General features: G+C 38.3%; 1 protein-coding gene across 13 annotated transcripts in view; it reads left to right on the plus strand.

Moving 5' to 3' along the window:
* Tenm4 (teneurin transmembrane protein 4) overlaps positions 1–27,008 on the plus strand; it is a 2,881,475-nt gene that overhangs the window by 1,897,384 nt on the left and 957,083 nt on the right. For all 13 annotated transcript variants that reach the window (XM_074081868.1, XM_074081866.1, XM_074081845.1 and 10 more), the window contains one exon: positions 19,298–19,359. The gene's annotated coding sequence lies outside the window, so the exon portion shown is untranslated. The remainder of the gene's footprint in view (positions 1–19,297; positions 19,360–27,008) is intronic.

Raw genomic sequence — 27,008 nt, forward strand, 5'->3', positions numbered from 1 at the left:
ATTCTGCCCACTTGTGACCACATGTCCCTGCGTTTGCCCTTCTGGACACAAATACTTACTGTTGAGTGGAAAAAGAATATGCCCATTAAATTTTCCTTATTCAGGTTTAACACTACCTTAAAATTAGTCTGGACAGAGACTGAGAGAAACTGCATTTGTGTACAGGTCTGCTGGGACTACCAGGGAATAAGAAGCTTATCTATTATTTATGCTTTCTACTTACATTATTTGGATTTTCACGATGAACCCAAATACAATGGCCTCTGGGCACTCCAACACAGGGAAAGGGATTGCTTTATTGACAAATAATGTTAACAACACAAAGACAGTCGGGAACAAACATGATGATGGGGAGTAATAGCCAAACTACAGACCACTAGGGATGGCATATTGGGAAAACAGGAATAAGTTCAAGTTGTTTTCATTACATTCACACAGAGCCAGCATGAACTGAACACTGGGTTGCCAAGAATGAAGTACAGTTTGGTAGAGGAAGAGGAGATAAGCAGACTGAATATCACACTTGGAACACCTGTGATCTTTTTCAAATCTGTTTGCTCTTTGGGGGTCACCTGGGACAAGTAACCAAACTTCTTTGAACCTTAAGGTTCTTCTCCATAAAATGAGAATAACACCTGTCCCACAGAATTATTGCAGAGTTTCACATCATGTTATAGACATTTGGGACAAGATAATTCTTTGTTATGGCAGCTGTCCTGTATTATAGGATGTTTAGCAGCAACAATGGCCTCCTCTTACAAGCTATAGTAGCACCACCCCCTCCTAGGTTATGACCATAACCAAATGTCTGTAAATATTGTCAAAAATCCTAGGTAGCAAAATTACCTCTGGTTAGAAACTACTGCGTTATTATGTTATGAATAATAGCCATAAAGTTCCTTATAAATAGTAAGTGCTCAAAAAAAAAAAAAAAGAAGCCATTAAGATTTAAGTCGTTGCTACCAAAATTATACAACTAGGAATTGTCAAGACTGGATCTCAAAATCAGGGGCTCCTGATTCCAAGTCAGGGATTCTAAAACAAGATTTATAAATATTTTGTGGAAGTTTGTGAAATCAGGAATAAAATGGTGGGCTGAGAAGCTTGACCAATAGAAATTCAGGACCACAAAAGCAAGCAATGTTTGAACTTCATCTTCTGGACAATGCTGAGCAAATGAAGACTGCAGAACAACAGGGAATATGCACAATGGTGAGCAGAACCAGGAAGCAATTTGTTTATTAACAGTATATATTTGGGTCACCTGACTGGGGTAGTATGGGTGCTAAGAAAGAAAGTGATGGTTCATACTTTGAAGAACTGAGAAGAAAGCACTGGAACCTGGGATGCTTCTAAGACTACATAACAGAAAGTAGTGGTGGCCTCTTCAGGGGTCTCACCACTAGATTGAATGAACACCAAGTGTTTGTCAGCCTTTGAGTCACTCCGCTCAAGTTGAGATTCCCAGGAAAGAGTATCTGATTGGGATGAAGTCTACCTTGTCCATGCCCTTCCCAGGAAACAACTGTGTACTAGACCAATGGGCCAACCAAGGCTTCAACACTAGGAAAGAAGAACTCCATCAGATAACTGAAGAGTTCTGGGCAGAGGAAAAGTAAGAAAACCCCAAGGAGATAAAACTCAATAGTCATCTATTAGATATAGAAAATTTAGTCCAACACACAATACTTTGGGACTAACAGTCACATTTTTAGCAGACAAAACACACTCTTACAACTCTGAAGAGTCCAAGAGTTTTTCTGTATGTTAGGAAACAGGGACAAAGACCAAATAAACATTTCACAATATCAGCAGATGCCTCCACTTCAGAGCCTAAGAGCAGGGCTTCACTACTAGAAGATTAGCAAGGCAAATCCAATGCAACTTTTTTTTTAAGTTTCTGAAGAAATTTCAGAATTCATGAGCAAAAAGAAATGGAATCTCATGATATTGATAAAATCAAAGGTGGCATGGGTAAGCCTGAGTCAGAAGAAAGTAGGCAGTATTGATCTGGACTTTGGTCAGGGCTGAACGTGAATGCCATGTCAAGATGCCTTACTTTTCTGAGCTCTGTTGTCCTCTTAGAAAATAAGATAATAATATCAACTTCCACAAATCACTGTGAATGCAACTTACACAATGCCCAACACATCAGAGATTTTTGATATATTTTACTCAGTTAGCAGGGAGACAATACTAGGCAAAAAGGACAGAGTGTATGAGGGCCTGGCAGGAAGAAGAGAGAGTCTGATTTGGAGACTCCAAACTGTGAATAGTTCAATATGACCAGAATAGCAATCCTAAAATTTTTGGCCTCAATATCCTTTTGTACTCTTGAATCTTATTATGATTTGTTTATAAGTTATGACTAGTGATACTTACCATATGAGAAATTAAAACTGAGAAACTTTTAAACTACTTATTAGTCATTTAAAATAACAATGAACCAATTGCATATTTGTATAAACAGCATATTTTATGAAAATAACCACATTTTCCGAAACAAAATGGCTAATTTTATGATTTTTCAAGTGTCTTTTAATGTGGCTCAATAAAAGCCAGCTGGATTATCATATCTGCTTCTGCAGTGAGTCTGTTGCAAAAATTGCATGTCACATAGCTTCTGGAAAACTCTATGAGACAATAAAAGTGAAAAAGGCAACTCTCATTCTAAGAATATTTAAAAAAATAATTGTTTTGACTTGTGGACCTCTTTAAAGGGTCTTGGACATCCCCAGACCATACTTTGAAAACCACTAGTCTAAAGCAAGGGATGTGTGAGGGTGTCCATAAGAAGAGAGGACACCAGAGAAATGAGGGTGACCTAGTGTTTAGGGGCCCCACTGAGGGACTAGGCTGTGATTCTGAAGGCCTTTGTCTCCCAACCTGGTGTTCAATGAAGCATTGTCCTGAATGACAGCAGTAATAGACCACAAGAGCTACTTCTGATCAAAATGTTTGGGAAAGGTGCCCTCTCTAGATCCACAACACAATTCCCAGAACCTATTTAGGGCTTCTTGAAGTCCTGATATTAAAAATTAAATCTGAGTAGCCTAGTGTTTCCCCATCTTTCTTGAGCAAGGCAAACCTCATTTCTTATACCCTGTTCAGCGCCCCAAGAGGACATTTGCTAGGCCCTCTACTGGGAAAATTCATCCTCTGCTGGGATAGCAGTCTAGAAATCACTCTTGCTTATGTGAGGAGTTAGATAAAGGTAGAAAGACTGGATGCAAGAGAATCAACTAGAAGGTTGTTACATGTGAGAGATGATTGAACTAAAGTTATGAAAAGACAAAAGAGGAGAGAGAGGTTAGACTTGAAAGACAACGAAGTGGTCAAAATCAGTGGTCTTCAAAACAGGGTGGTGTGTTTCTTCAGATGACGCCAGCACGTGAGGCTCCTTTTTGTTTCTGTTATCTAATACTGTTTTCACTGCTGTTGTTGTGTTTGTTTACAATATACCTGATCCCTTAGAACAGTGACAATACTAAAAATATTAACAACTCAGTTGGTACAAGCAGTCAGCCATCAGAACAGGTGCTGATTTGGGAACTAGAACAGGGTCACCCTGATGGTCAAGGCATTGACTCATTAACTGCTACATCATGGGGAGTCTGGGGGCCCAGGAGAGGACTGGGGCAGCCACATTGTGGGGAGGAAGACACAGGGATACCCTGAGCACTGAACTAACAACTGATAGAGCCTTACCTGTGTATGCAGCTATCAGTCAGACAGCAATGTCTTTCTAATATGCATATTCATATAAAATCTGTTCCCTGGAATGCATGGGGTTTTTTTTCCTTACATAGTTTGATATACTTTGTTTAATTTTTCCTTCTCTTTTTCATTAGCATATATTAATTGCACAAAGGAGCTTCATTGTGACAGCTCCATACAAAATGCATGGTTTTAGAAAATGAAAATTTTGGGTGTCATCTGTCACATGTGCTGCCAAGGCTGAACCTACCTGCAGCATTCCTATGTGGCCTGGTCAGGGCAGTACACAGCGGGACTGATTTGTCTAGGAACCTGGTCCTGACGATTCTACTGGAGCCTCTGAGACACTTTCAGCTGATTTATAAAAATGTAGGGGCAGCCCTCAGGACCTGAAATTGCTGGCCTGACTTCAGCCTAGCTTTACCTCCAATCCAAGAAGGTACAGATGAAATTAGGAAAGGGTGCTCTGAGTGTACATTTTCATCCATGAATAGAAACAACTCCAGGAAACATTGCATGCTGGGCTAGAGGAAGCTCCAGTGTGTAGAAACCACAGCCTGGCTTGGCAGGGTGCAAGGGAATTTTACTGGGTGTAATATAGTAAGTGATAAAGGCTGTGCTGGACTCTTGCCCAAGCTCTTTTGGATCTTTGCAGTTTGGTAGGAAAAGCATGTGCTAGGCTCTGTGGGAGTAATGATGAAACTGAGTCATCTACTGGGTGCATGGAGCAAGACAGATGGTCACCAAGTGCATCAGCACTCCAGCATTACTGGGGGGCTCAGATGATAGGGTCACCTTAGTCATGGTACTACTGTCTGCCCCCAACCTTACGTCTCAATCACCTGCAGTCCAGGCCAGAGAGAGTAGCTGAAATCTGCTGTTTATTAAGGAGGCCAGAGATAGTGTAATCAGAAAACCAACAGGAGCCCTCCAGAGTCTGATGGGTTGACATTGCAATCCTTTGGGAGAGAGACAACCACAGGGAAATGTGACTTATTTTGACTGGAAGAGGAAAAAAAAATAGAAAGCAATGATGCAGGGGTACTAAGCAAAAAGAAATAAATTCAGACATTATTCTTGGGGTGTTTTGGTAGTCCTGGAGTTTGAACTCAGGGCTTCACACTTGCTAGGCATGTTCTCTACCACTTGAGTCACTTCAGCAGGCCTTGGAACTTACTCTTCATAAGTTAAAATATGAGTGCCACATCCAACAACATGGGCCTGAAACATGTTTTGAACACAGTAGCAGCTTGTCTTTTTCAAGCTAGAAATCTCAGTCACCTGGCTCAAACTGTTTACTCCACTGATAAGGAAACTGGGATCTAGAGAGGGGTTCAACTGAGGTCATGAAGAACTGAGGTCATCGCAGAGTTGGCGATGAGATCTGGGTTTCACGGGACTTGTTCAGTGCCCTGTGTCTGCAGAATATGTTACAGGAGAAGCCCAATGCAATTGAACTGACTTCAGGTCTGTTAGAGTTGGAATTTTTAATTGCTCTGCTCAAGGAAGATGATGGAACTCGAAGTGAGGACACTTTTGGCTGGAAGCACGAAAGCAGTAAGTAGGAAGGCTTCTGGCAGGCTCTTTCTTGTCAGTTCATGCATGTGTAAAACAGAGACAATCCCTGCTTTGTGTGCCTCAAGGGACACAGCAAAGAGTTGGTGGAAGTCTTAGTCCCCTCTTCTGCCCTTTCTCTGCAGCCAGCCTTCTTGGCCCAATGCAAAGCCTCAGGACATGTGATGACAATCACTTCATCAGGCCTTTGAGCTGCCTGCCCCTATCCTGAAGGCTTTAGCCTTCAGATCCTTAAGAAAAATCTTCCCCCAAAACTGCCCTATAAGTGTAAACACACATACATGCACACATGCACGCACACAATTTCTTCTGACCTAGGACACAATTTCTAATTTGCTGGTAATTTTGTCCTAATTTTATTAAGGTACTTTACCTACCTCTTTACAGGCTCTGACTTGTCACCTACTTAGCTTCCTAACTGTAGTAATAACACCTAGCATATGTGAGGAGCCCACATCTCACAAAGTGTTTTATATCTCGCAGGCCACACGCCCTTAGTAGGAAAGACAGCCTCAGGTGCCTCGCCTGTTAAAATATAGAAAAAAAATATATTGACCTCAGAAAATGGTTATTCGGATTAAATGAGAAGTTATGATAATGACTAACATTTATTGAGAATTTCTTCTCAATAGGCACCCTGCTAAGAACTAAAGGCATAAAGTTCTCTTTAATTCCAATGAGACAATTTCTGTGAAAGTCTCAGCAAAGTATTCTGTACAGCACAAGAGACCATGGTGGGCATTCATATCATGACCACGACTAAGAATAACAACAAGGGACCGTTAGACTTCACAAAGAGTCTGAGGAATGTGATAATTTTCAATGTTAAGACATTGATTTTCAGAACATTTAAGTCCCTTATCAGGACCACGTATCTTTCACAAAATTATTGAGGAGCTAAACAAAGAGGAGAAAGGAATAGAGGAAAGAAAACAGGAGGAAAAGTTAAGCTCCCAGAGGAAACATCATAAGATGCCATCTGGCCAGTAGGGGATAAACTTTACAATTCTGTACACCTGGGCTTGGCTGGGGATGGCTTCTAGGACCATGGCAGGAGCATCCCTATAAACACCAAAGACAGATGCCCTAAGCATCTGCTTGCCAGCCCTGTTAGTGAATGTGATGAAAGACGTTCATTTCATTCATATCCTTGAGTGACATTACTAAGACTCAGCTCTGCTAAGTTTAACTCTGTTTCCTTGTTGAGACATTTCTCTGAAGACCAAATGCCTTGCTAAACAGCTTTCCAGTCCAGAGTTTTCAAATACACAAAACAATATTTTCCTTCACTAGATTCATATGACCCTGACATTCTTTACACAAGCACTTACTGAACACATGCTGTTCCAAATGCTCTGATGGATGTTAGAGATGGAGAAATACAGGACAAGCCCTCAAAGACCTCAGCATCTTATAGAAGGGTAGATATGGAGGACTGTTTAATACAATGGGAAGGGCTCTAACTGCTACCCAAGGACTATGGGTGTTGATTGGGGGCATTAAGAATGGAAATCATAGTTTTAAATGGGCACAGACAGGATCCAATTGCAAGCATGCCTTTGTAGCCCTTAGAAGGTTTTGGCAATAATCCAGGCAAAAGAAGACAGTGCTAAAGACTCTGTTTTCCTTCTTTGAGTGCCACCATGTTTCACCCATCACATTCCAGAGTTTGAAAAAGTAGCACCCTCTAGAACATCAGTACTCCCCACACATATATCCTCCCAGCAAAAAGAATAAATCACAATGAGATAAGAAATGTTTGTTTCAGCTTGTCAAAAATCTCACCCATTAATGTGTTGCTTGATTTTCTCCTTGAGGATGTCACTTCATTTCTAATCCATATTTCTATTTCTTGAAGAGTATTTCTGCTTTGAAAAGGGAACCATGTGTGACCAAAGCACTGCACTGTGACCAGTGTCACTGACCTTGCAGTGCCATGCAGACTCCTTGTTCTAATGAGCACTCCACATCCTGCCTGTCTTAATTGTTTTCCTTTAACTTCATTTGGACTCCATACACATACAGGCAGAGTCATATTCTTTTCAGATGAAATCATAGGAAAGAAATATTTTTATCTCAGTGTCTTTAAGTCTTAATAGAAGTATAGTTAAGATATATAGGAATGTTGGGACTGAAGCACTGCTGGGAAGGCAAGTGGGGAAAAGGACCAAAGCATATTCCTCATTCCTATTTGTGACTTGGATATGAACACTGGCTTCAGGTTGAAATTGGCAGCACAGAAGTATTTTAACAAAAGTAATTCAAAGCAATAAAAAAAGACCATTTACCACTTTTATATAAGTAATAGACTTTTTTAAGGCAAGCAAGAAAAAAATCAAAGCATTATTAGTTTGGGGATTCTTATTGTACTCTCTTAACTAAAAGAATAAAGGTTTCCATTTTTTCAAGGGCAAAATCTGCAAGACAGTTCTGAGTATGGATGGCCACAAGCCAACAGAAAAGAGGATGAATAAGCCTGGTTCACATGTCTGGTACATGGAGTTAATAGTTCATAATTACAAAAAAGCATGTTTGCATGTGTTTTAAAAGAAGCTCGTATTAAGTATTCATATTGTGTTAGGTACTAGAGGATTTTTTTTCACAAAAATAAGGAGAATAAAAGATAGAAGATATTACTTCCACTTACAAAGGAGGCTAAAAGACATGTTTCAACAGCACAAAGCAAAGATACAAAACTGATGGGGGTGGGGTGGGTGGACAGAAGCATTGTTTTGCAGTCAGACAGACTCCGGTTTAATTTCTAGCTCCACATATGTGTGACGTGAACAAATTATGTCCTATCTATGAGCTTTTGGTCATACATTTATAAAATGGAAACATGTGCCTTGAAGAGTTGTAAAAAAGTAGTAACATGCAACCTATGTACAGCACCTACTGCATTGCCTGGCTTATTGAGGGCAATTTGGTAACTCTTACCTCTCAGTCCTCTAAGGTCCTGTGGCCTGAGTGCGGAAGTAGCTCCCATATCATTCTCCTCCTTGCAATGATGAAACAAGCAGTTGGAAATGTCAAGGTTGCATTACCATGTGGCCAAGATACATTGACTCAGAGGCACTAAAGTAAACAAGGGAGCTGGATTTGTATTTGGGCCTGTGTTTGTCATTCCAGCATATCAAAGGGCTTCTTTACATGGTTAGATAAGGCTCTGCTGCCCAACATTATAAGAATCTACCCCAAAATGCCACATTTAATAAAGAGAAATGAGATATTTGTAGGCTTATTATTGTTTAATGCTGTTTCCAAAGCTCTTATAAAGCAATACAAATTCTTTTGTATTTTTACTATTTGTAAAAGTAAATACTTTTATTACCATCATGAAATTTTATTTTATTTACTGAAAAGATTCTTTAGGAGGCTTTTCCAAGAACCTAAAGGGAAAAAGACTGGCGAAAGGCCAGCCATTGAGCAAGACGTGGAGCTTCCCCAGAGAGTCTGGGTTCAGGAGTGAGTGCTTACCCCTGAGATGAGAACAAACAGAATGGAAAGGCCCACTGAGGCTCAGATACAGGGTGCCTTTCTGCCACGGGCTCTAGCAATCAGCAGGAATGGGCAAGGTCACTTGCAGCTTTCCTTCTGAAATGGTAAAATGAATTGCATGAAGGTAGTCAAAAAAGGGTTCTAAATGTGATTTGCCATGAGTATGGTCAGTGTGGTTGCTCCTGGGGATGGGGGCACCTGTGACAACAGGTATTATCTAAGTGCTCTACCTAGTTTAACATGCACATGTCAGGCAGGGTCAGGCCATACTGTGTGGTAGACATTCCAGCACTTCCTTTACATTGGAGGAAAGTCTAGTAAGAATTAGAAGAGCCAAGAAAGAAAATCTAAATAGACAAACCTGGACCATAAGTCCCTGTCCTTCCCCTTTTCATCTATGTGAACTTTCTGAGCTTCACTTTCCTCACTGAAGATGTAGACAATCATATTGCAGAATTGATGCAAACGCTGGAGGTGGTAAACGTGGTGTCTAACACAGTTCCTAGTGTGGAACAGCTGCAAATGTCTACAACAATGCATAGTAGAAGCTAAGCTGCAGAGATGATGAATGAATGGATAGGTGGATGGAAAAAAATGAATGGGCAGATGGACAGCTACAAAGAAAGTCACTATAAACTAGGTAAACTCCAAGGTCCTTTATATATTATACTTCAAAATCACTCTGATATACATAGTGTAAGATATATTTGGTCAGTCCTATTTGAAATATAAATAAACCCAAAACCTGAACTAAATAATTTCCCCCAAGCCTACTTAGCTAATGTGATCATTCAACAAACATTAATTGAGCACCTAGTCTGTTCAAAGTATTGGGGACACCATAATAAAACAGACAATAACTTTCCCCCACAGGAAGCTTATATTCCATTAAGACAGAGTGAAGGTACAATAGACAAAAATAATTAATGCAGACTCTTTTAAGAGCTGGGACAATGACAGGAGTGTGAATCTCTGGGGCTGCAAGGTTACAAAGACTAGATTAAAATGTAAGACTATGCATATCTACCATGATCTTTTAGCCTACCCTCAGGTTCCCAAGTACTGTGATCACATCTCTGCAGCCTCAGCAGCACTTTCTGAACTCAATTTTGTTTCTCTGAAAATTGCACATTTAACTGTGGCATGCATGTGGCAGAGGTGGTGCCACAGTGCAGAGGTCCCTCGCTCTGTTATAGCTTGATCCCTGAGAGCCCTGAGAAGAGATGACCTCAGGGACTTCCAACCAATGGGAAAATTGGGGTCACTCTTTGCTCTATTGTGTTACATTAGTTGTGCCTTGGTTTTATAGCTTCATGGAAGTAAAGCAGATGGAGTCCCTGACCTTGGGTGCTGACAAACTAAAAAATAAAAATATCCCCCAGGCTACATGTGGTATCTGGCTAATATCACACCATAGCCAAAGACCAGACCCTGACCGACACTCAGAAGCAATGACAGTGTGTTAGCACAAATGTAAGGACTGACTCTTTTGTTAGCACTTAGCATAGATTCAGTCCTGTAGGGAAGGATCTAAACCACAGACGAAATATGCCAGAAACCCCATGTTCTGCATCTGTAAAATAGAGACAGACTTACAGTGCCTAGTATCTCCTACTCTGTCTACTTCTGTTTTTTGCCTACAGCCATCATTGTAGACAGACTACCACCATCTCTCTCTTGACCAGTTTCAGCAGCCACATACAAATCACCCAGCTTCTTTCCCTGGTTTCTGCTGATCTGCAGAAAAAGTACACACCAATTAGCATGATTTGCAAAATATTTCAAGACTTAACCCCATTAGAACACCATCTTTCCCTCTTGCCTTTGCCTTATCTTACCCATGACATAACCATACTGAATTCCTTATCGTTCCCCCCAAATATACCATATTTCCTGTAAAGCTATGTATTTCCATATATTGTCCCCTTTATTTTGAATTTCCTTTCTCTTTTTTAGCTGAGCATTATACTCATCCATTCTCTTGTCTTAATTGTTAATCCTGATGTTTAATGTTGTCTCCCTAAATTCTCTAAGCCTGGGTTGGTAGCTTCTTCCACAAAGTCTTATATAACCTGAACTTCCAAATCAGAAAATATTTATTGAATAAGTAATTTAATATATTTATAGAAGTGAACCACAGCTTTTCAGAACATTAGTTGCGAAGTTGAATCCTAGAACCCAGATCACTAATTCCTATTCCTTTCCACCACAAAATTAGGTCAACCCAACAAGTTAAATGGGCTAGCCCATGTTTGTAAGTAGATGTATGAGTGGACAGATGGAAACTTTGCCCTGAGCACCTGGCTGCACATAGGCTTTTCCCTCCCAGGACTGTATTCCCACCCTGGGGTTGGATGTAGACATTTGAGTTATAGAGCTGGACCTCTATAGATGCTTCCTCATCCTTTCTGCTTTGACACACAACTGGGCTTCTGTGTGAGCTTAGCTCCTTTGAAAAATCTTTTGCCTCTTAAGTAAGTTAGAAAGAGTACTGAACTGTCTGTGCCATTATCCCAACAGCTGAATCAAGGTCAAAATCTAAGGAGTCCTCTACCACCATGCATCTTCTAGAAACAGACTTACAGATTCTTAGACTGTGATGAAAAGACCTTAAAGAATATTCAATCCAGGGTCCAGACTGCCCTTCTTCATTCCATCTTTTTCTCCCTTCCCTCCATCATTCCCTTCCTTCTCATAGCCCCTATTATGTATCAGCCAGTAGGCTCAGAATTGAGAGTTAAATCATGCAGGAATAAATTAGATGCAAAGTACCTTTCCTTATCAAATTTTTCATCCATCCACAGCTTAGGACAAGTGGCAAGTTACACAATGTGTGCTAGACGAAGGCTTGGTTGTCTCTGTATTGTTTCAGCTATTTTGTAGCATTGGAGTGAAAATTCATTGGCCCGAGTTAATGCAAAATAGTTGTGTACTACTGAATATCATGTTCTTGTGTAGAGTATCAATTAGGTTTAAGGAATAAAACCTTATACCTAGTAGCATGTGTGAAGTCAACATGCGGTAATTTTTAACTCACAGACTTGAATATCCTCATGTAAGATTTCACCTTGGTCATCTTCAGTATATCAGAGAATAAGAACCTTCTGGATTGGGGCTTGGGCACCAACTCTAGCAGCAAGACCTATGGCATGCTTGAGAATCAGCCTCATTAATTGACTGTGTGGCACTGAACCCAGAAAAAGTTGCTGCTAAATAAATATTGGTTAGACAAGCTTGCTTTGTTTTGAACACTATTTCTCATCTTGACCATATTTACCAGTCCTGCCTCCAAATGATTTTTGGCTTGACCAAATATGTAAGGGTTTCTAGTTGGTGTTAATGAAATGAAGGATAGGAAGGTAAAACAGGTCTTGTGTGGGTGTGAGTAGCAGGAAAAAGGAGGGATAAACAGAAAGGATGAAGGAGGGCAAATATGGCCAGTGTACTTTGTGTATACGTATGAAAATGGAACAATAAAACCTGTTGAAATTGTTCTAAGAAGGGGGAGGGAGGATGAGGAAGAATGATGGAAAGGGTGAATCTAGTTAAGATACCCTGTATACACATATGTAAATGTCACAATGAAACCCCCTGTACATCTAATATATGCTAAAAAAATTTTTTTTAAAAAGACAGCCAAGAATTTCCTACCAGCTATTCATTGATACCCAGGCTGTTTCTTGACATTTGAAATATTAGTTTCTTTGGTATTGTTTGTTTGTTTGTTTTTGTTTTGAGAAACCCCGGCTATATTCCAGCTGGCCACAGGCTACTTTTGTCTAGTTCAGCATGTAAACTCCTTCCTCTTGACCTCAGAGTGAGGAGATCTTCCTCCCTGGCTTCTGTCCTTAAGTCCCTGATAAACTACAATAAGTACAAAAAGGAAAAGGAAAAAGACCAATACATGTTGACTGTCTGATTTTGTACCAGTCTCCGTGATACTCACAATGTCTCATTTATTCCCACTGTAGTCCTCAAAGTTGTATTTATAGCACCTCATTTTTCAGGTGAACTTAATGTCTACCAAGATCTGATGATTTTCCTACTATCACACAGCCATGGTCATCCTGATGTACTCTTTAGTTGTACAGTACGTGATCTAAACAACCAGCATTCTGAAATTGGTTTGCACAGCCCTGTGGGAATAACAATCCTACATTTTAAGGTGATTACTTTAGTGAGACAGTGATGATTTTTGTTCAAATCCTGTTAAAAACAACCAATCTCATTACTTCTCATGCAAAACCAGTATTTAATCCTCTATCATGTACCTAAAATGTACCTCCATTTTTCCTGTAATTTCTATCTTTCAAACATTTTTATCTTTCTCTCTGATTAGGAAAGCTCTTTGTGCCAACTCTCAAATTCTGACAGTCCTGAGTTTTGATTATCTTTCATTTTCATTTCCTTTTAGCTTTCATCAGGCCTGAGCACATCACTCCCCTTCGTTTTGTAACTACCTTGGAAGTTTTCCCATGGCAGCCCCAGTCACCCTCACTGTGAGGCCATCATGTCCGGATTTATTAAAGTGGCACTCCTCCCTTCCTGTCCTATCTTTCCACCCCCAGCACATTAGTTAGGCCACTTGACATTTAAGTTGTAGAAACCAGTCTTAGGCACCCCAAAAAGTAGGAGTTATTATAAGAAAAGAATTCCTTGTGAAAACAAGGTCAAGAATGCAGGTGTCTGGACTCTTACATCTGTCCCTCTTTACAAAGTCACTTTATTCTTCTCCCCTGGAAGACCAGTTTTCTTTGGTCTCTAGTCCACATGGAAAAAGACATGGTGATTTCTAGTTCCCAGATGTACCTGTTATAATCCAGCTACCTACAAAAACTAATTCCCTTGACCCAACTCCCACATTTCTAAAAACTCTCAGCTTTTGGTGTAAGAAGGTAGTATTCTTGTTCTAAGTGGTTTTCAGGGAAGGAGCAAGAGTGGCTCCAGTAGAGAAAATTCTAAACTAACCAGACTTAAGTAAGTTGCTACTTTCTTCTCAGTAAGTTACTCATTTTTGAGTAGTGGTCTGACAAGGTGAAGGGTGAAGGCAGAACCAAACACTTGAAGAACATAGTGATAGTTCACAGTGCTTATCACAAGGACTTGTCAGGGTGAGGACCAAGAGGGCAGAGATGCTGTTCACAGTGTTATTCTTAGTGCTTGGCACTCAATGGAAATGGGAAAATTACTTAATTTTTTGGTGGGACTAGGATTTGAACTCAGGACTTCACATTTGCAAAGCAGACACTCTATCACTTGAGCCACACCGCCAGTCCATTTTGCTGTAGTTATTTTGGAGATGGGGGTCTCCTGAACTATTTTCTAGGACTGCTCTCAAACCTTCATCCTCCCTGTCTCAGTAGCTAGGATTACAGGTATGAGCCACAGGTGCCTGGCTTGGAAAACTTTATTAAGTCATACCTAAACTTCAAGGCATAAGTAACATTCATCAAACCCCCCTAAGTGATGGGAAAAGAAGAATAAAAATGAAGACAAGGAGATGAGAGAGAATATTTCCCAGGCTACCATATCAGAGATGACACTGGATGATATCCTCTGCCAGGTTGGCACATAGCTCTTGTCTTGCCGCAAGTGAGTGCTGGATAAACATTTTTAGTTTTGAAAGTGGCATTTGTTCTTGAGGAAGTCTTTATAAGACTGTTCAGGAAAACCTTGCACAGAATCCAAGAAGCTATGTGTACTAAAAAATAGATGTTTGCAGGGAAAGATCCAATTTTATATAGGCAAGCTGGGAAAAGGTGGGCAAATTTTATGAGCTGTAAGTAATTGAAGGCTATTCTCTATATAGAAATGTTCATATTCAGAAAATCCATACCCATCTGATTGTTCCCTCTATCAATCTAGATCATTGAATTGGAAATATTATCAAAATGTATATACTTGGGATTGACTTGATTTATTTTTTATTATTTTTAGTCACTGTGTGCATTTGTAAGGCATACATACACCTTACTCACTTGGACTTCATATGCCTTTCTAAATAGATATAGATATGTAGTTCTCTAGAGGGGATAACACAAGGATAAAAAATATTCTTTACTTTGAGATGTGGTGGGTGAATTCTCCCGTTAAGTTATTATTTGTTCTCAATCAAGTGACTTTACTTAAAATAGGAGATTGGATTCAGTGGTCTCTAAAATTTGCTTGTACTGTATTGTTTTATAATTTTCAACCAAAAAAGTATTTATCAGAAAGGAACAGTTTATGACCCAAACATTGTATGCACATGTGAATAAAATAAAAATTTTTAAAAAAGAAAGGAACAGTTTTCTAGGAAGCAAATCTTAAAAACAGTCTTATGTTTGAGAAAAATGGATGGGGGTGGGGAATTACAATCTTATAGTATTATTAGGAGAATTATAGAAGCAACATAAATAGCCAACATTGAGAAAATAGTCATGAATTTATGGTCTTTCCCAGAAAGGATATGATAAGGGAATCTAAAAATATAACTTTGAGGATTATGTTAAAACTTGGAACTTAGACATTAGTGTGCTCACTCTATATTCCTGTACACTTACATATGAATAAAGGTTAAAAGAAACATATCAAAGCACTCACAATAATTGCACTATGTCTAATGAACAGGAATAACCCTGTTTCCCTTCTTTATTCTATTTTCCATACTTCTAGAAATGTGACTAGCATTCTGTACTTGAAATTTAATATTAAACAAATAATGCCAATAGGCGTTCAAGTGGAAAGAGAGATAGAGTACCCAGAATCAAGCACTTGATTTGCTTTTAAAGATAATAAGATTTAAGTATTAGAAAACAAAATTTAAGAATATGCAGAAAATCGAACAAGATAATTTGTAACCACAGGTTAAAGCTATGACTTGTGGTCTGACTGAGGAGGTGACACTGAAGATCTATAGCAAGGGTATGACAATCAAGTCTAACATAGTGTTGAGATGATGTCCTTCAATGGAAGCATACGCTTGGCAGTCCATATCTACAGGCTCCATTATGGATTCAACCAACCACACAGCAAAAATATTTTTTAAGTTAGGTTGCTGTTAACATGTAGTATGTAGTGAAGTCAATGCTGGTTGCATCTGTCCTGAACATATACAGAGAGGAGCATCTGTAGGTTTTGGTATCTTTGGGGATAGAAGCAGGCTTGAAGCGTTTCCCCACAGATTCTGAGGAGTAGCTAGAGTATTTAGAAGAAGGAAGTGGGTGGTATCACTGCCTCAGGAAAATTCACATTTGAAACATGAATTACCTGAATTTTATTCAAAGGAATAAAGGTTAATGAAGGAACAAGAAGTAATGTCAAATGAGCAAAAGGTGGAAGAACTAGGAATATTCAACCAAAAGAGAGAACTCAGACATTTCACTCCCTTTAGAGTTGCCATGCAAGAAAGAGAGTAACCTGAGTGGTTTGTGATTCACATGGGAAAGAGTTGACAGTAAGTAGAAATTTTCACTTTCAATGTGAGATGCACTGCCTCTAGAGGCAGTAAGTGTCCCTCATTAGAGATGTGTGCTGTAGTAGAAGCTAAAGGACTGATTAGAGGAGGACAAAGACCTTGAACGTGTCCTCCAGCCCTCAGGTTTGGTGGTCTCAAGAACACCTGGACAAGCAGATTTCAGATAGGAAGTCTAACAAGAAAACTGTATCACATGACTCTGCTTTGATTGGCTAACTCTGTGTCCTATTAAGTCCCATTTTCTTCTTAATCTAGAGCCAGTAAAGCCATCAACATCATTCAGACACCACCTGCTTTCTCTGATTACCCTGCTTGGGACACCATAGATTCTGTTCACCTTGTATTATGCTTGCACACATCTTTTACAGAGAAACTCATGGAAAAGATACTGACCTTCCATAATGAGTTCAGATGAATAGACAGATCTAGGACAATATCTACAGTTTCATTTTTTCTATTTATAGAAGCAAAGTTCATTCACCAAAAAAAAAATTGTAAAAAATGTAGCAAAGTAAATGTAGAAAAAATATCTGTAATTCAAATCTAGCAATGACCAGAGAATGTTAATGTTTTTGAGTCTTTCTTTCCCATCTCTTCTACGCCTGTGTAGCATACAGGATTTCGTTTTTAACATAAGGGATATCTACCTATCTCCAATCTTCTATTCTTTAAAAGAGTTTCTTTAAGAATTAAAAAGTGGGGTTTGGGATGGAACTCAATAGTAGAGACTTCCATTGCACTCATGAGGCCCTGACTTCAATCTCAGTACTGACGAAGTAAAAACTTAAAAACTTCTCTCCAGTGAAAACACTGAATAATCACCTGTAAGGAAGATTGCACAGGTGTCATATTTAGCCGAGAAAATGATCTAAGCCAGGGGTTAAAAAATTTTTGAGTAAAACACCAGGTTATAAATAATTTAGGCTCTGTAGGTCATATGGTCTCTGTTTCAACTACCAATCCCTGTCATAGGTAGCACAAAAGCAACCAGAGACAATATATAAACAAATTGGTATTGTTGTGTTCCAATAAAACTTTATTTATCAAAACAGATTGTAGGTCAGATTTAGCTCATGGGCTGTAAGCTTGCCAATCTCTTAAGCCAACCAAATTCTTACCTAAATCAATTGACCAATAAGACCATTAAAGCTTTAAAGACCTCCTCATAAAGAAAGAAGGCCTTACTGAAAACCAAAAGGAGTTCCGGCTGATTTTGATGATCACCTATGCTGAAAATCAAGGCAAAGTCCAATTTTTGGTAATTAAGCATTCAGAGCCCAAGCTAGAAGACTGAGGAGTAAACAGTCTTGAGAACAGGATAAGTTTAAAGAATCAAGGCAAGTCATTGTATCATAGGAAGACAGAACCTGGGCATAAAGAAGAGAGCAAATATTTATATGAATTTAGCTCAGTGTCTGGCATGTGTGTGCTCAATAAATAGTGACTAAATTGTTCATTTGTTCTGTTGTATGCTGATTCCCTCACAGCTATGCATTGGATGCTTATATTACTGGTTAACAATTCTACTAGGTAATGACAGCACAACACTAACCAAGATACATAACAATGCCAGAAATGATCATTTAGTAAGCTGTCATGACCTAAGCTGCTAAATGCTAAGGTGGAACTCGAAGTCAGGTAGGCAGGAGTCTAGGAGATAGGCACCTGAATGAGCCTATGTGGTCAGGGGAGTTTTCCAGGGAAGGTGGTAACTGAATGAGTCCTGAACATGAGTAGGGTCCAACCAGCTAGAGGTTTTATGGGAACACAAGAGGAGTGTATTTTAGGCTGAGGAGTCTCATACTCAAAAGCATGTGGATAAAGGCAACTGTGCAACTTTGCAGAGATGCAAATGAGTTAGAAGACAGCAAACTGGGAAGGCAAGGAGGCTGGAATCAGGTCCTGAACAGCCTTAGAGAACCTGCTAATACACTATTGGTAGAATGTAAATTAGTGCAACCACTATGGAATATAGAGGTTGCTCAAGAAACTAAAGATAGAACTACCATATGATCCTACTGTACCGTACCTGGGTATACAGCCAAAGGAACATAAATCAACATACAACAGAAACACCCGTAAAGCCATGTTTATAGCGGCACTATTCAGAATCAGCCTAGATGCCCCAAAACTGATAAATGGATAAAGAAAAATTTGGTACATATACACAATGAAGTATTAGTGAGCAATAAAACATGAAATTATATTGTTTGCAGAAAAATGGATGGAACTGGAGATTATCATGTTACGTGAGGTAAGCCAAGCTCAGAAAGACAAATATGACATGTTTTCACTTACATGCAGAATCTAGACCTAAAAAAAAAAACCCTAATAATAATAACGTGACATGATTTTAAAAGGAGGACTGTCTGAATGGGGAACTGGCAGAAAGGGGAAGAAAGAAAGGAGAGAGGAATGAGGATGAATGTGACAGAAATACATTTATATATATGTATATGTAAAGAGAACAATGAAACCCACTAAAAAACTGTTTTTAAAAAAGGAAGAGGAAGAAGAGCAGATAAAAAAGAGTAATATAGATGGGATAAATTTAATCAAAGTACATTTCATGCATGTTGTAAATATAACAATGAAAACCCTTTGTATAATTAATTTATGGTAATCAAAAATTAATATCTAAAAAAAGTTCTGTTAAGGATTTTTGCCTTGACCCTCAAAGCCAGAAGTATTTTAAGCAGGCAAGTAATTTGATGAGCTCTGCATGTTAGAAAGACCAGCAAAAAATACATTTAATAGTCCATTAGAAGATTTGAATCAAAATCATGTTACTTTTTTCTGAGGTCTAGAATTGGCCTCGGTATGAGAGCAAGCCTGAACTCAACAGAAAGGATAGATGTAAAATAAGTACATGCTGTGATTGAAGAAGTAGAAGCAAGGCAGTGCCAACATACTCTCTCCCTTCCCCTCCCCATTCTATACCTAAGCTCGTCTTGGAACATGGTTCCATCAGAATGTGGCAAACATTCCTTGCTCACGAATGTTTCCATTTCCCCAGAAGTAATAACACTCTTTTCCTCTTTCTCTTTACAGAGTGCTCTTTGATTGAGCTTGGATGTGTAGCTGGTCCATCTTCCCAAAGCCTGGTTATAATGGTGAGTGATGTGGTTCTTTTCAGCCTATGTGTTACCTTTGGTCATGAGCCAAGTGAGGTTGAGTTTGACTTGGTTAGTTTTATTTATCCTGGGATTGTTTTCTATTTATTTTTCTCAAATCTACCCCCAAGTCTTCAGAGTTCTATAAATGTGCCTAGTACACTACGGAAGCAATACAAGTCTACTGTTTACTGTCAAAAGACAACATTATACCAAATTGAATTTAAAGATCTTGGTTGGCTTTTACTCACAATACTGGAATCAGAACAGGTTCTAAGAACCATGGTCAGCCATGTGGTCAGGCCATTATTTGTGGATAGAAAACAGAAGTTAGGCATTGTGCTTAATTGGTTACAACTTGGTATATGCCTCATTTGAATTAGTTGCTGTCTGGGTTTGACTGAAATTCAGTTGCTGTAATTTGCTAATGTTAGCTACGTGCTAAAAAAGTAAACTCCTAAATTAGGTTTTCAGTGAGTTTAAGTAGTAAGCCTGACTGCAGTTTGTTACCTAAGAACTCAAACGCAGGGGCCTCCTCAGGCCAAATACAGAGTTAATTAAACAGTTAAATTAACAAACCTTTAGAGGAATACCTCCACTCTGGGCCACAGTCACATATCTGAAGAGTTGGGCTAAACCTAGTGTTCATGAAGTATATATGAAATTTAAATCCCCTAGAGAATTTTCACGTTCAAAGGTATCCTGTTACAAAGCTTCAAATATGTGTGAAAAAAATAATCACTCCTTTTTGTTTTCACCCTGGAAGTATACCTTATGTTCAGTAATGAAACTTTGTTCCTCTAACTATTTTGGTTGGATATGTTGTTGAAATGTTGGTAACAAGACACAGGGTTTGCCCCATATTGAAAACATCAAAGGGTAGACACTTAGAATAAGATATTTAAAATTATCAGAAGCCGCATTCTCGTGGAAGACTGGAACACATTTCCAGGCATGTTATCTATTCCAGTCTCTTCTCCAGAGCATGCAACGGGATTATTGGATAGACATTGCTATGTTTTTGTAGGGAAGGTTGAGTTGCAGCTTTGTTTATTGAGAGGCACCTAGCAGTATGTGATAAGAAACTCCTTTTTTGTTTTTATAAAGAAAAGAATTCATTTGGAAACAGTTGTTCCCGGCTTTTAGTGGAAAATATTTCTTGATACATAAATGCAAATCGGGAATAATAAATGTACTCAAAAGACACAGTTAACATAACACCTTTTTTTCATACCCACACATTTTGCCAGCACTACTAGCAACAATTTGGGAGAAAAGAAGCAGGTTTGAAAAATATAATTCACTTTACAGTAATTGGTTTCTTTTTTGTGGCTTTCATTTCCCCACATTAACACCTTTGTCAATGTTTCACACCTCTTTATGCACTCCTGGAGCAACAATTTCTGAATTTCTGAGGTAGCCATGGTTTTCTATGGTGTTGTTCCCATTGTTAGATTTAGAGTCACAGATCTCGTGCTCCGATTTCCAGTTCAGAACACAAAGTCAGCTTATACCTTCTACCAACCTTTTCACATGTTCCCCCATCTCTTCCACATTTCCATCAGCACTCATCACAAATGGCTTACTATTTTTACTTTTGGTTCTAAGCCAGTTCCATTCCTATTTTTCCCGTCCAAGTTCAATGCAGTCACTTTTGGATTGTCAGCATATTGTTGAAAATGTTGATATGCCCAAGATCTTTTCATTTTTAACATCAGAAAAAAACAAAATCAGAATTTCAATTACATTCAAAAAACATATTGTGCACATCTTAAAACCCCCAAATGTCACCTGAAATAAGCTGTAAGAACACGTCAGTTGTGTTTCTTAGCACAGCTGCAAGAAATTATTTACATCTTCACCATGTTATTTAACCTGACCCGACTGCTAATGTTAATATAGAATAGAGCATCAAATGTTTCACTACAATTATTTATGTGACAGGGAAATAATACGTACACCTCATTTAAAAGCAGTTTCACTTTTATGACAATTGGGAGAGAATGATTTGTCTGTTTTCTTAACAGATATACTTCTTTAAATATTCTCTAAAACAATAGAAATATAATAGAGTTAGCAACACACAAACCATAATCTATTTAGGTGTTTTGTTCTTTTTTCCTCAATCTTTTGGTGGATTCCAACTTTCCAATGTGAGACTCATGAAATCTAAAATAGGTCATCTTTGAGGCACAATCAGTGAATCGTTTATGTTACTTTGAAGCTAAAGTTTACTAATTCAGAATTAAAGAAAAAATATTTTATTCTCATCTGGCATTTGCTGTTAATGGTAGATTAGAATTCAGAATTGATTAATTTTACATTTTCTATATTGATGTGATGTGAATGTGGTACAAATTAAGTTATTCTATATTATTCTGCAGTAGTGTTGCTTTTATATGCATATTCATATATGTGCATATAGATACTAGTATCTATATTAAGATACATACTGATATCAAGAATACAACTCATTCTCCCAGACCTATACCTGGTTCTTTGTCATTGAAGTAGAAACCTGGCTTCCTTGCTGGTTCTGGAACTTATAGGATTTTGGTTATTACTCCTGCTCATTGGGCAAGGCAGCTGGACTGACTATTTGATGGTGGAGCGTCCAAAGAACAAGATTAAGGCTTTTGTGGAACAGGCAAGAATCATCCTTCCTTAATTTAAAGACAGTTATGAGATGGACTATTAACTCAATAACTCTATTGGGTGAGTTATTGGCAGAGAAAGGGGGAATAAAAATGTGCAAATTAACTTTATAAAACTTACTCACAGCATTAATTTATCTACCCATATACACCCCACATATTTTAAGTGTTACCATCAAAATTCAAGTCTAATGCACAGCATTCCTCTGAATCCCTTCTGACCATCCGTGGTCATGCATTGCATCATGGGATGGAGTAATTTTTCTTCCTTCCTCTTTAACACCTTTACAAAGACAGTGTGATTTCAAGGCAAATGGAAAGGGATCTTAGAGGCATGGTTAAACTCATAGTTCTTTTTTGTTTTTCTTTCATTGATCTAGTTATCTCTAGAGGTCAAACAATTTCTGTTAAAAGTCAGCCTTAGCTTCTGATGGATAGACCACAGGCACCTAAGTTGTAGTTCTTGACACATGGCCTGTCAGTATCTATCTCTGTGAGGTTTGAAAAATGTATGAACTGCTCGAGGATATTTGGTGGTTTCCAGTGCATTTAATTGCACTGCTTGAACGTGCCAGTCATCCTCTGTAGGTATTAACTTTGCAGCATTGTGTCATCACAGTACAACCTTTCTGAGGACATTTTGAGCAATTATTGCATGTCTATATTCATTGTAAAATTCTGCCACATTCCATGATACCGATGCAAATATCTCCTCTGTCCATCTTAACAGACTTACCTTCTACACGTGGCCAAGTTCACACGTGCACAGGCTCTGTTACAAATTATTCCTCTTCCTAGAGCTAAAAGATTCCTCCTGACATTCTTTGTAATACACATTCATATTTCAGAATCATTAAGTTGTGAAAAAGTGTTCTTTGAGTTAAGGAACTAAAGCAATTAACATTTCAAAGTATAAGAATCTTCTGCAAAACTCAAAAAAGGACCTAAGTTATTAACATCAAGTACTGGAATCAGTACCTGCAGACTATTACCTACAGTGTCTTCCTCTCTCTTGTTCCCATCCTCATCCATTTTCTCTGCTGCCTTTCTTCCCTCACTCTCTTGAGGAATTGTGTGTGTCTGTCTTTCTCCTCAGCCTTGGCCTTGGCCCCAAGGCTAAAGAGATACATGCCTTATGCATGTATCACTACACCCGGCTATTTGATCATTTTTCTTGCAAATTGTAATGTGACTGCTTGAGGTGGGAGTATCTATTTACTGTAGATTATAATTGGGGTGATGATACATCTAGTCCAGGACAGTCCATGTCTATTGCCCATGTATAATTAGTGATAGGGTTCTGTCCAGTTCTCACAGTTTCCTGCTGTGCTGATAAATCCCATGAGTGGATAAAGGGTTCCAACCAAATTTCAGAATGCTTTGAGAAAGTGCTTGTAAAGTTCTTATGTCCACCACATTAACACTGGTAGGTGAAGTCTGTGGAGGTGCCATTTTCCTCATGTAAGAGAAAGAGAAAAAACACTTGAGTGTGAGTTACCCTAGAAAACTGAAGAAGTGTGAGACCTTCAGCTGGGAAGATGACAAGGATGCTTTCAGACACACCTATGAGGCAAAAAATAAAATAGTGTAGGCATGGGAACAAGGCCTTAAACTGAGTGTCCCTGGTATGGTACCAGTTCTTAGGGCCCAAGCTTATCTCATGTAAGATCAGAAATCTGGCTTTTGCAAAAGAGCAATATGTCATATATTAGAAGAAATACAGGGAAGGGTAAGAGGTTGTGCATGGTGAGATTAGTATGGGAGTACATGAGGAAATCAGGTGTGTTGATAGGGAATTGACTTTTAATGAAAACATCAAGAAGCTTCATCTAAAAAAATGACATGGATGCAAAAACTAAAGCAAAATCATTTTGTGTAAACTTCTTAATATTATCCTTTAGGGTCTCTGACTTTCAGTATTGTGACAGTAACTTTAAAATATCCTTAATAGAGCTGAGAGTATGCCTGCCTAGCACTGGTGAGGATCTTGCTTTGATCCTCAGCCCCACAAAAATATCTTTGATAGATGCTTAGAGCTATGCATGGGTTGAGTTCTGTCTGCAGATATTAGCTCATCTGAAAACTGGAAGATATTAACAGTCTGGGTATAAATAAAGTTTGTTGTCAAGTCTTCAGGGAAAAAAAAAGGAAGAAATCTGACTTTTATGAGTATCACAGAAGCTCCAGACCCCTCCAGTATTTTCCTCTTTCTTTCCCTCTGGGGTTTTCCTTAGTACTTGGCAATGTTATTTTGAGGGATGTCAGGCTCTGCGGTATGCCACTACAAAAGGCTTTGCTCTTCCCTGAGGCTAGATCTTAAAAGCAGAACATCATATTCTTGGGAAATGAGATCAGCTCAGGAACACCAGGGATCTTAACCTACAAGGAAAACAAGACTCCAGGACAGAGTCCAGGCCACAAAGAGACTGTCTCCTTCCTGTCTCTCCCTCCATTCGCTTTCTCTCCCTGCTCTCCTTTCCACACCTCTCTCGTTCATCTTCCAGGCCAGTGCCTTCAGACCCTCTCACCACTAATTATAACACCTTAGATAAAATTTGATCACATACACACCTCTTAATTTTCGAAATAAGCAAATTGAATATTTTGAAACTGTCTCTAAATGGAATCAGAGGAAAAATTATGTTGAATTAGAACCAAAATAGTTACTTATTATATATAAATATAGAGTCATTAACTCTTTAGGTAAAAATGACTTCTATTCCAGCTTTTAGTGATTTTTCTCCTACTCTTTCATAATTTGGTTATGGTCACTAAGTATGAGTCTTGAAAACCAAGCTCCTTACAGAGAAGGAGGCCAAGGGCACATGTTGAATCACTAGGTGTGGGCTACACATTGTCAAGACAGTCCCACTCGGATGGGTAGCGGAGTGGTCCAGAGACCATGCAACTTTGGCTTCACCAAGTACCTATAGGGTGTGGGCTGGGCCCTAGTGGTTCAAAGATGAAAAAGATAATTAGATAGAACTCAAAGATGGAACTCTAAGATCCATAAACAGCACAAGTGGAGAAGATGGAGAGAAATGGCTTCTCTCCATTGACTAATGTAACCCTGCTTTGAGGGTTATCTTTACTGGTCAGATGAATATGGCTACTCACAAAGAAGTTAAATGGTTGGTTTTGAATTAATTTTTCATATTGTGAGAGGTAGGGATTGACTGCCATGTTTTCTTATTTTTGTGTTTAGTACAGATATTCACTTATTTTAGAATTCTTGTTTAAAATAATTTCTTTTTTTGGTTACTAATGAAAAAAAAAAGTATCAAGTACTGATGTGAAAAAATTAGAAGTTTTGTATACTGTCAGTGAGAATGTAAAAATGGTACAGCTACTGTGGGAGAGTATGGAAGTTCCTCAAAAAATCAAAGCTAGAGCTACCATATGATCCATAATTCCACTTGTGAGCATATCACGGGATCTTAACTGCAGGATCTCAAAGAGTATTTATAGAACCATGTTCATAGCAGCGTTATTCACATTAGTTAAAATGTGTAATTGACCAAGCATCCAACAAGAGGTAAATGAATCAGCAAAATGTAGTGGAAATATACAATGGAGTATTGTTCAGCCTTAGAAAGGAAGGAAATTCTGACAGTGCAGCAACATGGATAAAGCTTGGTGATATTATGCTAAGTGACTATCCAATCACAAGAAGTCAAATACCATGATTCCACTTACATCGCTTACATGAAGTACTTCAAGTAGTCAACATCTTAGTGATAGAAAATAGAATGATGGTTTCCGGGGTGGGAGAAGGAAAATGAGAGGTTATGGTCTAATTGATATAGAGTTTTAGTTTTACAAGATGAGAAGAATTATGAAGACATATGGTGGTGATGGTTGACTAAAAGTATGACCACATACAATGCCATTGAAGTATGTCTTTTAAATGGGTGAATTTAACTTAGATACATTGTTCAGCACTTTTGTAAATTTCACAAGGTACCTCCAGTACAACAATAATATGATAGTAAAGCTAAAATTTTTAAAAATGGTTGATCATAGGTTTCATTTTGTATGTATTTTAACCACTGTAACAAAAAAATGGGGGGAAAATCCCTATTGGATTGATTTGGAATCCGCTTTGAAAGCTAAAACGACATAGAGTTCCATTTCTCTTCCTCTGTTCTATACCATTGATCTATTTCTTGTTCTGTGTGTAAAGGCCACACTATCTTGAATTCTGGCAGCTTTATAGTAAGTTTCAAAGTCAACCAGTGTTAGGCTTCTAATTTTGTTTACTCAAGATTTGTTTAGATATTTTTGCATTTCCACATAAATTTTGGCATAACTTGCTAATTTCTACCCCCCAAAAAATGCCTCTTGGGATTGTGTTAAATCTGTAGATCAATTTGAAATGAAGTGATTTCTTAAGAAATTGAGCACATGATGGAAGGAGTGAATCTAATTAAGATACATTGTAAACACATATGTAAATATCACAATGAATCCTCCCCCTGCAACTAATTTATGCTAATAAAATGTTTAATAAAAGAAATTGAACACAGGACACCCTTCCATTTATGTAGACCTATTTTAATTTCTCTTGCCAATGTTTTATAGTTTTCAGTATAGAGGTTTTTCACATTTTTGTTACATTTATTCCATAGTGTTTTAAGTTTTATGACACTGTTGTAAATGAAATCTTATACATACTTTACTACTAGAATAATCAGCTACAAGTGACTTTTACATAGTAACATTCTACCAGTACTATTTTACTAAATTTGCTTATGCGATCTAAAGTTATACTTTCCTTAGGGTTTTCCATGTAAATGATTACATTAACTGCAAATAAAAACAGTTTCACTTCATTCTATTTTTTTCCTTTTTGCTTGTTCTCATTTCCAGTCTTATAAGTGTCCAATATTTCACCATCAGTTATGATATTTGTTGTAGTGTTTCTGAAGGAACCCTTTATTAGGTTATAGAAATTCTCACCTATTCCTAGATTTCTAGTAATTTTTTATAACTTTA

Source organism: Castor canadensis, chromosome 1, assembly GCF_047511655.1.
Source record: "Castor canadensis chromosome 1, mCasCan1.hap1v2, whole genome shotgun sequence".
Classification (NCBI taxonomy): Eukaryota; Metazoa; Chordata; class Mammalia; order Rodentia; family Castoridae; genus Castor; species Castor canadensis.